The sequence below is a fragment of the Dermacentor variabilis genome, chromosome 1, assembly GCF_050947875.1.
Source record: "Dermacentor variabilis isolate Ectoservices chromosome 1, ASM5094787v1, whole genome shotgun sequence".
Taxonomy (NCBI): Eukaryota; Metazoa; Arthropoda; class Arachnida; order Ixodida; family Ixodidae; genus Dermacentor; species Dermacentor variabilis.
The window spans coordinates 235,106,148-235,120,239 of NC_134568.1; positions in this window are offsets into that span (position 1 = coordinate 235,106,148).

Here is a 14,092-nt window from a genome sequence, read left to right on the forward strand (position 1 = left end):
TGGTGATGCCCCTGATGAGTTTGGCGCATACCCACTCACGGGGATTGGCCTAAAGTCGGGCAAACTTTGCTTATGTGTTCAGGTAATGAATTTAAAAATCTATAATTTTGTTGTATAAATTGAAGCGAGGAAAATTCAAAACGGTTCAGTAGACTGTCGTTCAATCAAGAGAATATATAAATGAGGAAATAAAGGAGGAATGAAAAGAATAATACGGTCAACAATGAAATTGGTTTGATTCAACAATGAATTTTTCTAAGGCGATGCACACATTCCTCTGTGAGTACCCAAGCATTCCAGTAAGCAGTGCTCGATCGTCTCTACTGAGTTGCAAAAATGGCACAAAGGGGATATTGCCAGACCAGATAGGTGCATGTAAAAATTTAGAGATGGGACTCGATAATGCAGTCTCGTTAATGTGCCTCCCGTTTTGTCTTGTGTTGCAAAATTTCCTGCTCCAAGGAAATTGTAAGGGGTGTAGTTCCGAGAATGATTTAAGATTTGATTTTCATGTTAAAAGGATGTATCTTCTAAACCTGACAGACGTGATAAAACCCCATTGTTGGAAGAAGGGTAAGCACCGGGCCGCTGGTAGAAGCCTTGGTCAAGCTGTCTGTCACTTCATTCATAAATATGCCTTTGTGCCCAGGTACCCATATTAATCGTAAACTCCGCAAATGACTTGGAGCCAGTGAGTACAAAGCTTTTAATATATACGACTTGCCGGGAGCAGTAAGTGAGGTGCACAGCGACAAAGAATCTGATTATTACCGCGGTTGTCCTGAAAGATTGTAGCTTACGTAAAGCTAGGACAACAGCTAGGAATTCCGCTAGATATATTGGAGTGAAGTCGGGAAGCTGCATGGAAAAAAAAAACAATCCAGTGATGATGAAAAAATTCCAACTCCTGCCTTTTCCTCACTCTGTGGAGCATCTGTTGCTATAATTACGTTAGTGTGGAGCTGATTCAAGTGGATCCTGGAGTAAGCCGTTAAGAATATGTGAGGGAAGCTGTTTTGCATTATTTGGGTGTAAGTCATCATAAGTAATAACCAATGAATTTGAGATGTTGTTTGCCGTGGTTGCATCATTTATATTTACATCTAACGGATTGAATAACGATTGTGCTATAATTACTTGTGGCGTGTGAAACTGAGGCCATTTAACTCCAAAAAATTGGGCTCGTTGCTTGATGAAGATGGACTGGGACCTTCTTAGTGGGGATTCATAGAGCCTTATGAATGTTTGAACGTTGAGTATTTTAAATCTCATTTCAGGGGAAGGTAATCGTGATTCCTTGTAGAGCACAGCGTTGGCTACAAACTATGGTAGCCCAGACATAAGCGAAGGGCTTCCAGTTCCAGCAAAACGAGTGGACGTAGCTTGTAAGCCGCGGCGCCGGAGAATAACACACAGCCGAACTCTAGTATAGGTCGGATATACATGCGGTAAATCATTATTTGTGCGCCTCTGCGCATGCCCCATTGATTATTGCTTATCCTTCTTAATATCCCCATTGTACGGGAAGCTTTTGAAGTTATATATTCAATATGATGACGCCAATTAAGATTTCCATCATAAATAATTCCAAGGTAGTTTACTTTTTCCACTTGTGGAATAGTGGAATGGCGGTATGAAAGGGCTATAATAACTGGCTCTTTTAGAGGAAAGACAAAAACGGCACTCTAACATTGAGGGACAAGCGAAAACTGTCCAGCCATGCTTCTAGCTCGCATTAGTATTCCTGTAAACACTCGTACAGTGACTGAATATCACTTGCCGAAGCAAAAAACGCTATATGATCAGCGTAAACGTACGTGCTTACATTCTGATGATAAGGAATGGAGCTGAGTAGGATGTTAAACAACAGCGGGGACAAAACTGCTCCTTGAGGAACACCGCGCGTTTGTCTCAATTTTCCCGAAGAAATTGCACTTTGTGCACAGTAGCACTTCCTGCCCTGCAAGAACTCAGTAGTCCACGTTGCGAATTATTCAGGCAATCCAATATCCTGCATCCTCTTTATTAATATAGGGAATTCCACACTATCGTATGCTTTAGAAATGTCTAATGTAACTAGAGCTCCATATTATTTTTGGTAACGAGCCAACTGAATTCGGCTCACTAGGTCGACATGTGCGCACCAAATTGACATCCCTGGTCTAAACCAATTTGGCAGGTGCTCAATAATTCTCTTGTGGTCACAAACTTAACCATACGTGCGGTTAATAATATTTCTATTAATTTTACAATATTTGATGTTAGATAAATAGGCCGAATATTGTCTAGAACGTACCCTTTGGTTTGGTCTTTCAGCAGAGGAATCACCTCCGCAATTCTCCACACAGGAAGGATCCATGCATATTGTATTGAGTAATTTACGGCATCTAACAAGCCGTTAGGAGCGACTTCTTAGTAGTGAGTACATCGAGACCTGGGGCTGCAGTTTGTAAAGAGGAAACAGCTTGTGACAATTCTGACACAGCAAACTATTCGAAATCTTCTTAAGTGCCCTGTCCGGGAGGAGAGAAGGGGAGAGAGGTAGTGAATTATTCGGGTCTCTCACCCTCTCGCAATTACATCTAGAGATCATATTGACCGCAAATAAGACGGGGACAGAGGGAGAGAACACATAAGCAGCACGGGCGGTAACTTTCAACTGTTTTATTCACAGCAGCCCGCGGGCATATATAGGCAAATAAAACATGCACAGATCGCAGCAAACAAGAATACACATCAGCTTAGCGTGGCAACCAATTATCAAAAAAATCTATTTCCGATTGAAACAACCTAATGGAAATATCGCTAACACAGTCTTGGCCTTTCTTTTTAATGTGATAAGCCTCCATCCGTTCACGTGCAGTCTGGTCATGGCTTCTCCCCAGAATCTTTATCTCCTCAAGAAGAGGTACACAGCGACAGGCATTGCAATGCGCAGGTAAGTGCGCCAATTCATCTTTCGTTAACTTTTGTTCATGTTCCCTGGCTCGATCATTTAGGCACCGTCCAGTCTGCCCTATGTAGGACTTGACACACGCCAGGGGGATTTCGTACACAACTCCTACATTGCATTTTGCATACGGCTTACTGTGGTTCTTGCCAACTAGGCCAAAGTGAAGTTCTTCTGATACATCTAGAGAGTCAGCTTTTTCACTGGTGATTAAAACTACCAACTCCAGTTCAAAGGGCGTGGATTGATTGATTGATTGATTGATTGATTGATTGATTGATTGATTGATTGATTGATTGAAAACTTAATTATTCCACCGAGCTGGGGTGCCCGCCTCTTAACCTACACGTAGGTAGGGGGGGGGGGGGGAGGACGAAGCAGTCCCCGCGCGTTGAGGACGGTGTCTTCACGGCCTCAACGGCCAGGCGGATTGCTCGACGCTGGTTGTCTTCAGCCTCACTCTGGAGCAAGGCCTCCCAAGCTTCTCTACTGTCAATGTTTTCCTTGGCCCCTGGGGAGCCAGCACACTCCCATATTATATGGTCTAGCGTACCTTATTGCTTACAAATTTTGCAGAGGGCGTCGTTATAGTCCCTCGTCTGTGTTAAGTAGATCCAATGTGGTGATGTATAATTGTTTCCCTGGAGGCGTCGCCAAATGCGAGCGTCCTGCAGAGAGAGAGACCAATGCGGAGGCGGAAAGATTCTTCTTTCGGCTTTGTAATGATCGACAATTTCCCTGTACGTGATGATGCTATCTTTTATCCCTGGAACTGGCTGCTCTAGAGTTGCCCGGTGGTAGAGTGCTCGGGCGGGTTCGTGAGCGGCTTCGTTGCCTAGGACTTCTTCATGGGCCGGTACCCAAATAAATGTTATGTCCCTCCTGGGAGGGTTTTTGAGTAGAATGTGGAGGGCTTCTTCCGAGATTCTCCTTTTGTTAAAATTTCGGATAGCTAATTTGTTATCGCATAATATTACTCCCGCTTTTGTACCCGCACAAGCGAGCGCTACTGCAACCTCCTCGGCTGTACATGCGTCCCTCGTGCTCGTGGAGCACGCTATCTTAACGCACCCGTCGCCATCAACCACCGTCGATACCGCAGCCCCGTCTCTGCCGCAAGCGGCGTCCACGTGCGCTACGTTATGCGCCGGTGTGTTTTTAAGTTTATTTACCAGAGCCTTACCCCTGTGAGCTCTCCTCTCTTTGTTGTAGATAGGATGCATATTTTTAGGTAGGGGGGCGATTCGGAAGCGTTTACGCACGTCCAACGGAATGTCTTTCTTGTCAGTCGGGGCACCCCTGTCGCATTGGATTCCTACCCATTCCATGATTTTTCTCCCTGTTTTAGACTGGCCTAATCTTTCCAACTGAGACACTCGTACTGCCTCAGTGAGCTCAACTAGCGTGTTGTGAACCCCCATTTTGAGGAGGAGGTCTGTAGAGGTCGAGCCTGGGAGCCCTAGGGCTCTCTTAACGCTCTTCCTAATGATCGCATCTATTCTCCTTTTCTTCTCGTTTAAACACAAGAAACGGTGTGGCATACGCTATACAGCTGGTAACGAAGGCTTGCATGAGTCTGAGGAGGCTGTTCTCTTTGAGCCCCCTGCCTTTTAGCGAAATTCTCCTAAAGATCCCCGTGACCTGCGCCGCGTATCCTTCTAGCTTTTTGATTGTCGTGAGGTTGCATCCATTTCTCTGGATATACATGCCCAGAATTCTGATTTCCTCCACCTTGGGAACCTCATTTCTATTTACGAAAACATTGATGGGTCTGCTGCTCCCAGCATGTCCCCTTTGATGTTTTGGCTCAATGATTAACAGCTCCGATTTCTGTGGCGAGCACGCCAAGCCTCTACTGGCCGCATACTCTTCCACCTTATTCGCTGCTATCTGTAGTTTAAGTTCGATGGCTGCGTCACTCCCACTGTTAACCCAGATGTTGATATCATCCGCGTATATGCTAAATTTATTCGATTTAATCTTATTGAGTTCCGCCGGGAGACCCCTCATCGCTATGTTGAATAGGAAGGGTGATAGCACCGACCCTTGCGGGGTCCCCTTGCTCCCAAGTGTGATGGGAAGGGATTTTACATCCAGAAATTTTATATTCGCCTTCCTCTGTGACAGAAAGTCTTTGACGTATGCATATACCCTGTGTCCCACATCTACCTCTTCGAGGCCTACCAAGATAGCCTTATGGCTAACGTTGTCAAATGCCTTGGTGAGGTTGAGGCCTAGGATCGCCCTGGTGCCAGTTGAGTCGTATCGGTCTAGGATATCATGCTTAAGTCTGAGCATGACATCTTGTGTACTGAGCCCTGGCCTGAATCCAACCATTTCATGCGGTCAGAGATCATTCTCCGCCATGTACCGGGTCAGTCTCGTTTGAACAACATGCTCCATCAATTTCCCTACACACGAGGTGAGGGAGATTGGTCGCATGTTGTTCAAGCCGGGTACTTTGCCTGGCTTGGGAATAAAGACTACGTCCGCCTGTTTCCATGTTTTTGGGAGTTCTCCTTTCTCCCACACCTGGCTCATGAATTTGGTTAATGCAATGATGGACTCATCGTCTAGATTCCTGAGAGCTGTGTTTGTTATCTCGTCCGGACCGGGGGCCGATCTCTTTCTGAGGTTATTAATCTCTGCTCTAACCTCTGTCGTGGTGATGGGGGCATCGAGATCTGGATTGGGAGGTCCCTCGTAGTCCTTAAACACCTCGCTCTCTGCTTTTACAAGATATGTCTCTTGGAGCTCGCTAATGAGCTCGTCATCTTTGCCAACAAAGCCATGCCTCGCTCTCGCCTGGTTTGTACTAGCCTGCATTTTTTATTTACTAGGGTCGATTAGATGTCTGAGAAGGCTCCAGGTTTTGGAGAGACTCATATTGGCTTCCATTTCATCGCACTTGCTGTACCAATTCTGCTCGTTCAGCTTAATCGCATATGTTTCTATTTCTTTGTTGAGTCTGGCTAGTTCGCGCGGAATATTCCTGTTCCATCTTTGTGCCTTGAGTCTTTTCCCCAGGTTACCCTTTCTGTTCCACATGTTCACCAGTTTGCTGTCTAGTGCTGGGGGTGCGTCCTCATCCTCTATAGTTGTAGTCGCTTCCCCTATGTGCGTTTTAAAGAGGTGTGTCCACTCGTCGATATTGTAGATATCGTGCGGCAGTGAGGCCTCATTTCTTATCGCTCTGAATTTATCCTGCTCCGTTAATTTCGGTTGTTTGATGAGGCAAGTTTTGACGCCTTTTCCTAGCGTGAGCGAAATAATAAAGTGGTCGCTGCCTAGATTTTGTCCTGTGCTTTTCCATGTTACTGTTCCCGCCATATGGCTTATCGTGAGGTCGGGTGCTGTGTCCCTGGTTATATCGTCATGTTGCCTGTGTGCGTAGGGGCGCATGGGTCAGTATGTAGAGTAAGCCCTAGCGTTTGTATATCTTCCCATATTCGTCTACCTTTGGGGTCCCTGCATGTATATCCCAATTCCTCGTGAGCCACGTTGAAGTCTCCCATAATGATGAGAGGTCTCCCATCTGCGGCTTTGAGTGCTTTGCGTAATAAAGTAATGAATCTAATTTTCTTTTGCTTGAGGCGCGGAATCATTTTTTTTTGGATCTTAAAAAACCGAAATAATGCACTCTTATTTGATTTTGAAAGGAATTCGAAATGTCGGACATTGTAATCGTCTTTTGCCTTAGATACCGTTCTTTTAAATGTTCCAGCAATAAATTTATAGTTGCTCCAGCTTTTCGGAGACTGGTTATGCATGAGTTGTTTCCATGCGGCTTGACGTAGTCTTGTAGTCCCGCGAGCAATCGTCATTCCACCAATTCGTAGAAGCAGTGTCGTTGCGTGCCTTTAACTGGAACTCTGATCTTTTGCACGAAGTATCTATGATTGAGCAAATATCCTAAGCTTTCAATGGAGAATTTTTAATTGATTTGATAGTGGTCTGCTAGCATACTTTAAATGCACGGTAATCCACAAAAGAGTGGACTCGAGCCACGGTGGACTTCGGACCTACCACTTCAAACACAACTGGAAAATTATCGCTGGTTGTCACGACATTCACCGTTTCCTATGCGGATGTGGAAAGACTTCGACCCGAAAATGTAAGATCCAGCACAGATCGAAACTGTCCGCGAAGAAATGTAACTGATCCCGAATTTCGACACGAAAAGTTATTTGTTATTGCCCAGCCCCATAGACTCTTTCCGCACTGGTCTGTCCTGGATCCCCATGATACATGATGAGAATTGAAGTCACCAGCCAAAACTATATCTTTACCGCATTTTGCCAAAACCGAGTCATACCGCACACCGGAGATGTAGATGTTGTTGTTGTTGTTTCTCAGTATGCTAGTGCAAGCAACTCGGGGGGATCGGGCATGAATCGGGCGGTTACAAAACTAGTACTAATCTTGAAGAATATATAATTTCAATCAGAACGAATAACTGGAACTCGTGAAAATTGAAATTTACAGTATAACATAATTGAAACATAGCCAAAGACGAAGACGACTAAACAACGTAACATCATACACTTTTCTATTAATGAATATTGACTCTTACTGTTATATTGCGCTAATTTTAACATGCAACTTCGCCTTTCAACAGCACTTCCTCTATATCAGCCCTGAAAATTTATTTATGAATGTAAATTGGAATAATCCGCCCACGTATTGGCCAAGACCCATGTTCACTAGACAAGAGCAACAACAACAGCGCTTTTGTTTCTTCGTCTTCAGTCTCTCGCGTTGTCCGGATAACGTCACCGCACGAACTCGCCCAATTGTCCTAGCATTATGGGATGTAGCCATTATCGTAAAAGCAAAATAGCGCTACCGCTAGAAATTGAGGGACCACGGATCGAGTCTAAGAGGGCAGATAAGAAATCCCGCCATTGGATAGTGTTACGTTTCGCCTACGACGCGCGGTTTAGCCGGCGCGACTGCAACAAAGCGGCAGACATTTTGGCCCGTTCGGCGTCGCCGCTACGCCTCCCCGCCAAGCGCGTCCAGGCATGTTCCGATGCCACGTGTCTTCATGTGCGTGTGTGAGTGTATGTGCATATGGTGCCCGACCGGCGGCGATACGACAGTAGGAGTCACCTTCTCCTCCCCATTGTGCCCGACCGGCGGCGATACGACAGTAGGAGTCACCTTCTCCTCCCCATTGTGCCCGACCGGCGGCGATACGACAGTGTGAGTCACCTTCTCCTCCCCATTGTGCCCGACAGGCGGCGATACGACAGTAGGAGTCACCTTCTCCTCCCCATTGTGCCCGACCGGCGGCGATACGACAGTGTGAGTCACCTTCTCCTCCCCATTGTGCCCGACCGGCGGCGACACGACAGTAGGAGTCACCTTCTCCTCCCCATTGTGCCCGACCGGCGGCGACACGACAGTATGCGTCACCTTATCCCATTGTACAGTCACGTGCTCGTCTATAGAGGGGTTCCTTCTTGCCCTCAACTGCGAGAGTATAAAAACAGCTGCCCCCGGACGCCAAAGAGAGGGCTCCGATTTCTTCTGTTGAGTAAAGTGCACTCCCGTCTCTCTACTTCGGTCAACCTGACCGCCAACTCTTTGCGATGTTAGAATAAACAAGTTGTTTTGTTGTTACCAGTCGACTCATGCTTTGCCGGGACCTTCGGATGCTTCCAGTTGTACCCCAGGCCGCCAGGCCAACGCTACCCTTGGGGCTTGCGACCCAGGTGCAACAACGGGCGTCAGCGCCGAGTTCTCAACAGGTCGTACCATCGGTGCGACCACAACAACTGTCTGCCAGCGGTGAGATCGCGACAACGGAGGCCAGCAGCGAAGATATGCAGTTGACTGTATGCTGAGCAGCTCAACGACGATCCGGGAGCAGCGCAACGAGCCCTGTGTGATGACTGGTTGCCTGCAGCGGAACGACTGCGCTGAACTCTTGGCTGCGAGGTTTGGTGAGTGCGGGACTTTCTTCTTCTGAGCTTTGCCAGGCTTTTGTTAGTGTCAGAAACAGAGCTGGTAATTGTGGTTGTCGTTGCTGCCGGGTTAGATTGCGGCAAGACAATAGAAGGCAGTAGAGAAAGCAGCATTCAGAGCAGCCATGGATTTGAAGTCGTTGCGCAAACCGAAATTGTTGGAGCTTGCAAGAGAGTTGGGTCTGGATGTCTCGGACAAACTCAGAAAACCAGAACTGCTAAAGGCTATTCTTGAGTTAGAGGCTGAGGATGACGAGCTGTCGGAATGCCTTGAGACTATTGAGGAGAGGTCAAAAAGACAGGAGCGCGAACTTAAAGAGCAAAAAGAGAAACAGGAGCGCGAACTTAAAGAGCAGAAAGAAAAAGAAGAGCGCGAACACGCTTTGGAAATGAAGCGTCTCGAGGTAGAGATGGAACGCGCTCGTAATGGAAGTCAGGCACATGGTGCAGGAGAACGAGTATTGTTCAAAATGACTGACCTGATGCGGCCGTTTAAGCTTGGAGAGGACATTGGTTTGTTCCTGGTTAACTTTGAGCGAACGTGCGAGAAGCAGGGGTTCTCTCGGGAAACGTGGCCACAGCGCTTGCTCACTTTGTTACCCGGCGAGGCGGCCGACGTAGTCGCTCGCTTGGATAGAGAGGAGGCAGAGGATTTCGACAAAGTGAAATCGAGTCTGCTAAAAAAGTACAGGCTGTCAGCGGAGGCGTTCCGTCGGAAGTTTCGGGAAAATGAGAAAGGCAGAAGTGAGTCATACACAGAGTTTGCGTACAGGCTTATGTCAAACATGCAGGAGTGGCTCAAAGAAGAGAAAGCGTTTGGTGACCACGAGAAAGTTCTGCAGTGTTTCGGGCTAGAACAGTTTTATAGTCGGTTACCGGAGAACGTGCGGTACTGGGTCTTCGATAGGCCAGACGTTTGTACGGTGGCTAAAGCCGCTGAGCTGGCCGAGGAGTTTGTGACGCGTCGGGCTCGCGGAGCTAAGGACGGTCAAAAGGGTGAATTTGGCTCCAAGTTTGAGAGGCCGAAGTTCACACCCATGAGAGCAAAGGGGAACACACGTAGTGCGGATGCGAGTGAAAGCAGTCCGACAGAACGTAAGGAGACGGCGGCAGCCAAACGCAGAAAGCGGTTCGAGATGAGGCAAGCGCGCGTGTGTTATACGTGCCAGAAGCCGGGTCACTTTTCGGCGCAGTGTCCGGAAACAAAACCAAAAGTTGTGTTTTTGTCAATATGCAGCACTGACGAGAACATGAAGCTTCTCGAGCCTTACATGCGAGACCTCCTCGTGAACGGGAAAGAGTGCCGAGTGCTTCGCGATTCCGCAGCTACGATGGATGTAGTTCACCCCTCTTACGTAGAACCCCATATGTTCACGGGCGAGTGCGCATGGATCAAGCAAGCCGTGGAAGCTCATAGCGTGTGTCTGCCGGTAGCAAAAGTGCTTATTGAAGGACCTTTCGGAGCGCTTGAGACGGAGGCGGCAGTGTCATCTATGCTGCCCCCCCAGTACCCGTACCTATTTTCAAACAGGTCCGATCACCTCCTGCGCGAGAAGGGGCTTTTGTTTGGTGAGGCTAGCGTTCAGGCCTTAACCAGATCGAAGGTTCGGGAGCTCGCTGCAAAGGCGGTAGTTGCGGGGCCGACGTTATCGAACAATGAAAAAGGGTCAGAGGTGCAGCAAGCTGATATTCAGAGCACGCCCGAACTGAATAAAATTGAGCCTGTAGCGTTGAAGGCGCCAGATACTGGAGAGGAAATGCCCGATAAGGGAAAGTTAGAAGAGCTATCTGCAAATTTGCTCATCGCGCCTACGTCAGACGGACTTGATAGGTTGCTAAAAGTCAGCCGGTCGGCTTTGATAGCCGAGCAAAAGAAAGATGGTAGCCTAGAAAACATACGCTGCAATGTCAAGGAAGGTATCGCCAGGAAAAATGCGCGTTTTGTGGAAAGAGGTGGAGTCCTGTACCGGAAGTATCTAGACCGCAGAGGAGTGGAGTTCGATCAGCTGATCGTTCCTCAATGCTATCGTCAGGATCTGTTGCGCTTGACGCATGGGGGTTCGTGGTCCGGACACCTTGGAGTTAAGAAAACTAAGGACCGTCTCTTGCAAGAGTACTATTGGCCAGGGTGTTTTCGGGACGCAGACCATTTCGTGAGGACATGTGACACCTGTCAGCGGGTGGGCAAACCAGGGGACAAATCGAGGGCGCCGTTGAAGTTGGTACCTATCATTACGGAGCCTTTTAGACGGCTCGTTATTGATACCGTGGGACCTCTGCCGGTAACAACCACGGGGTACAGACACATTTTGACTGTGATCTGCCCAGCGACAAAGTTCCCTGAAGCAGTGCCGCTTAAAGAACTCAGCTCAGTTGAGATAGTCAATGCACTACTGTCCATATTTGCGCGAGTTGGTTTTCCTGCGGAAATCCAATCAGATCAGGGCACAGTGTTTACTAGCGCTTTGACGACAACTTTTCTCGAAAGGTGTGGGGTAAAGCTGTTACACAGCTCAGTGTACCACCCACAGTCGAATTCCGTTGAGAAGCTCCACTCCGTCATGAAGCGCGTGTTGAGAGCATTGTGTTTTGAACATCAAACTGACTGGGAGCTGTGTCTGTCTGGGGTGATGTTTGCATTACGGACCGCGCCGCATGCGGCTACGGGGTTTTCGCCAGCTGAGCTGGTGTACGGTCGCTCGCTGCGATCTCCGCTTCGCATGCTTCGAGAATCGTGGGAAGGCAGGGGCGACGACCCAGTCGTGGTGGAGTACGTGCTTAAGCTCCTCGAACGCTTAAGAAGGGCACAGGAGTTGTCAGGTGAAGCAATGGCAAAGGCCCAGCAGAGGGCCAAGGTTTATTATGATCGGACAGCCAGGGCCCGTCGTTTTGGGGTGGGCGATGAGGTCATGATATTGCGCACATCGCTAAAAAACAAACTAGACGTGCAGTGGGAGGGCCCAGCACGAATTGTTCAAAAACTGTCGGACGTCAACTACGTGGTGAGTCTGCCAGGAAAGCGGAAAGCACAGCAAGTTTACCACTGTAATCTGCTCAAACCTTATAGACAAAGGGAAGCAGTGGTGTGCATGATGGTAAACGTTCCTGAAGAGCTTCCGGTCGAGCTTCCGGGACTAGGCTCAGTGACGAACAGGAAAGACACCGATCAAGTCATTAGTGACTTAATCAGTAGAGCATCGCTGTCGCCTGAGCAGAAAACCGAACTACACCAGCTCTTACAAGAGTTTCAAGGTCTGTTCTCTGAGAGGCCTGGTAGGACTTCTGTACTTACTCATGATATAGAACTTACCTCCCCAGAGCCAGTACGATCCAAGGCGTATCGGGTGTCACCCCGCCAGAACGATATTATGGAGGCTGAGGTAAAGAAAATGCTACAGCTCGGTGTTATTGAGGCAGGCGAGAGTGATTATACCTCCCCTTTGATTTTAGTTGAGGTACCGGGCAAGGAACCTCGTCCTTGCGTCGACTACCGCAGGCTTAATTCCATCACTAAGGATCAAATTTATCCGATCCCTAACATCGAGGAGCGCCTTGAGAAAGTTAGTAGCGCTCAGTTTATTTCCACCCTAGATCTTGTCAGGGGTTATTGGCAGGTTCCACTTACAGAAGAGGCTAGTAGGTATGCGGCGTTCATTTCACCAATGGGAACATTCCGTCCTAAAGTGTTGAGTTTTGGTTTGAAGAACGCGCCATACTGTTTTTCAAGCCTCATGGATAAAGTGTTGCGGGGACAGCAAGAATTCGCTTTACCGTATCTAGACGACGTAGCGATATTCTCCGCATCCTGGTCTGAGCATATGGCACACTTGCGGGCAGTGCTAACCCGCCTGCGCGAAGCGGGCTTGACAGTCAAGGCTCCTAAGTGCCAGTTAGCACAGGCCGAGGTTGTCTACCTCGGTCACGTGATTGGTCAGGGTCGTCGCCGCCCCTCTGAAATAAAGGTGGCCGCTGTGCGAGACTTCCCGCAACCGCGCACGAAGACCGATATTCGGTCGTTCTTAGGTGTCGCCGGCTACTATCAGAGGTACATCCCCAGGTACTCTGATATCGCGGCTCCCCTGACGGATGCTCTAAGAAAGACAGAGCCTCAAACAGTCGTCTGGGACGAGACAAAGGAAAGAGCTTTTAGCGCCCTAAAGAGTGCCCTAACAAGCCAGCCTGTGCTACGATCGCCAGACTATACAAAAGGGTTCGTTGTTCAGTGCGATGCTAGTGAGCGAGGCATGGGCGTTGTACTGTGCCAACGGGAAAATGGAGAAGTAGAACACCCCGTCCTGTATGCTAGTCGTAAGCTGACCAGTCGTGAGCAGGCGTATAGCGCCACCGAGAAAGAGTGTGCATGTCTCGTGTGGGCCGTTCAGAAATTGTCATGCTATCTAGCCGGCTCGAGGTTTATCATTGAGACGGATCACTGCCCTCTCCAATGGCTGCAGACCATCTCTCCCAAAAATGGCCGCCTCCTGCGCTGGAGCCTCGCTTTGCAACAATATTCCTTTGAGGTGCGTTACAAAAAGGGGAGTCTCAACGGTAACGCCGATGGCTTAAGTCGAAGCCCCTAACGTAGGAATCAGCCTCAAAATTGTTTGTTACTGATGTTTTTCTTCCTGAGGCAGGATTTTTTAACATATTGCTTTTGTTTAGTGTTTCAAAGTGATGATATGCTTTCTAGTGCAATTTTCCAATTTGTGGACGCGTTCTGAGTGATGCTAGACTACTGTAAGGAACTAGGCAGTGGTATAAAAGGGGAAAGAGCCTGGCAGGGCTTAGTGAGGGTTGTGCCGTGCTTGCTGACTGAGCGGTTGAGTTTCAGCGTAGTTCTAACGCTTGCCGGGAACGAGAACAAAAATGTGAACTCTCCCGAAGTCACTTTGCAGTGTCCCGTGCGAACCTGAACGAGAGAACGAGGCCTTCTCTGTGCGCTGCGCTCAAGAAACGTCGAGGGACGCCCGACTTCGGTTATGAGCATCATCGAGCGACATCCCTCCGGACAGCGGATGCAGTCCCCTGTCCATCGGGATCTCCTTCCCCCGGCGGGGCGGTCTGTTACGTTTCGCCTACGACGCGCGGTTTAGCCGGCGCGACTGCAACAAAGCGGCAGACATTTTGGCCCGTTCGGCGTCACCGCTACGCCTCCCCGCCAAGCGCGTCCAGG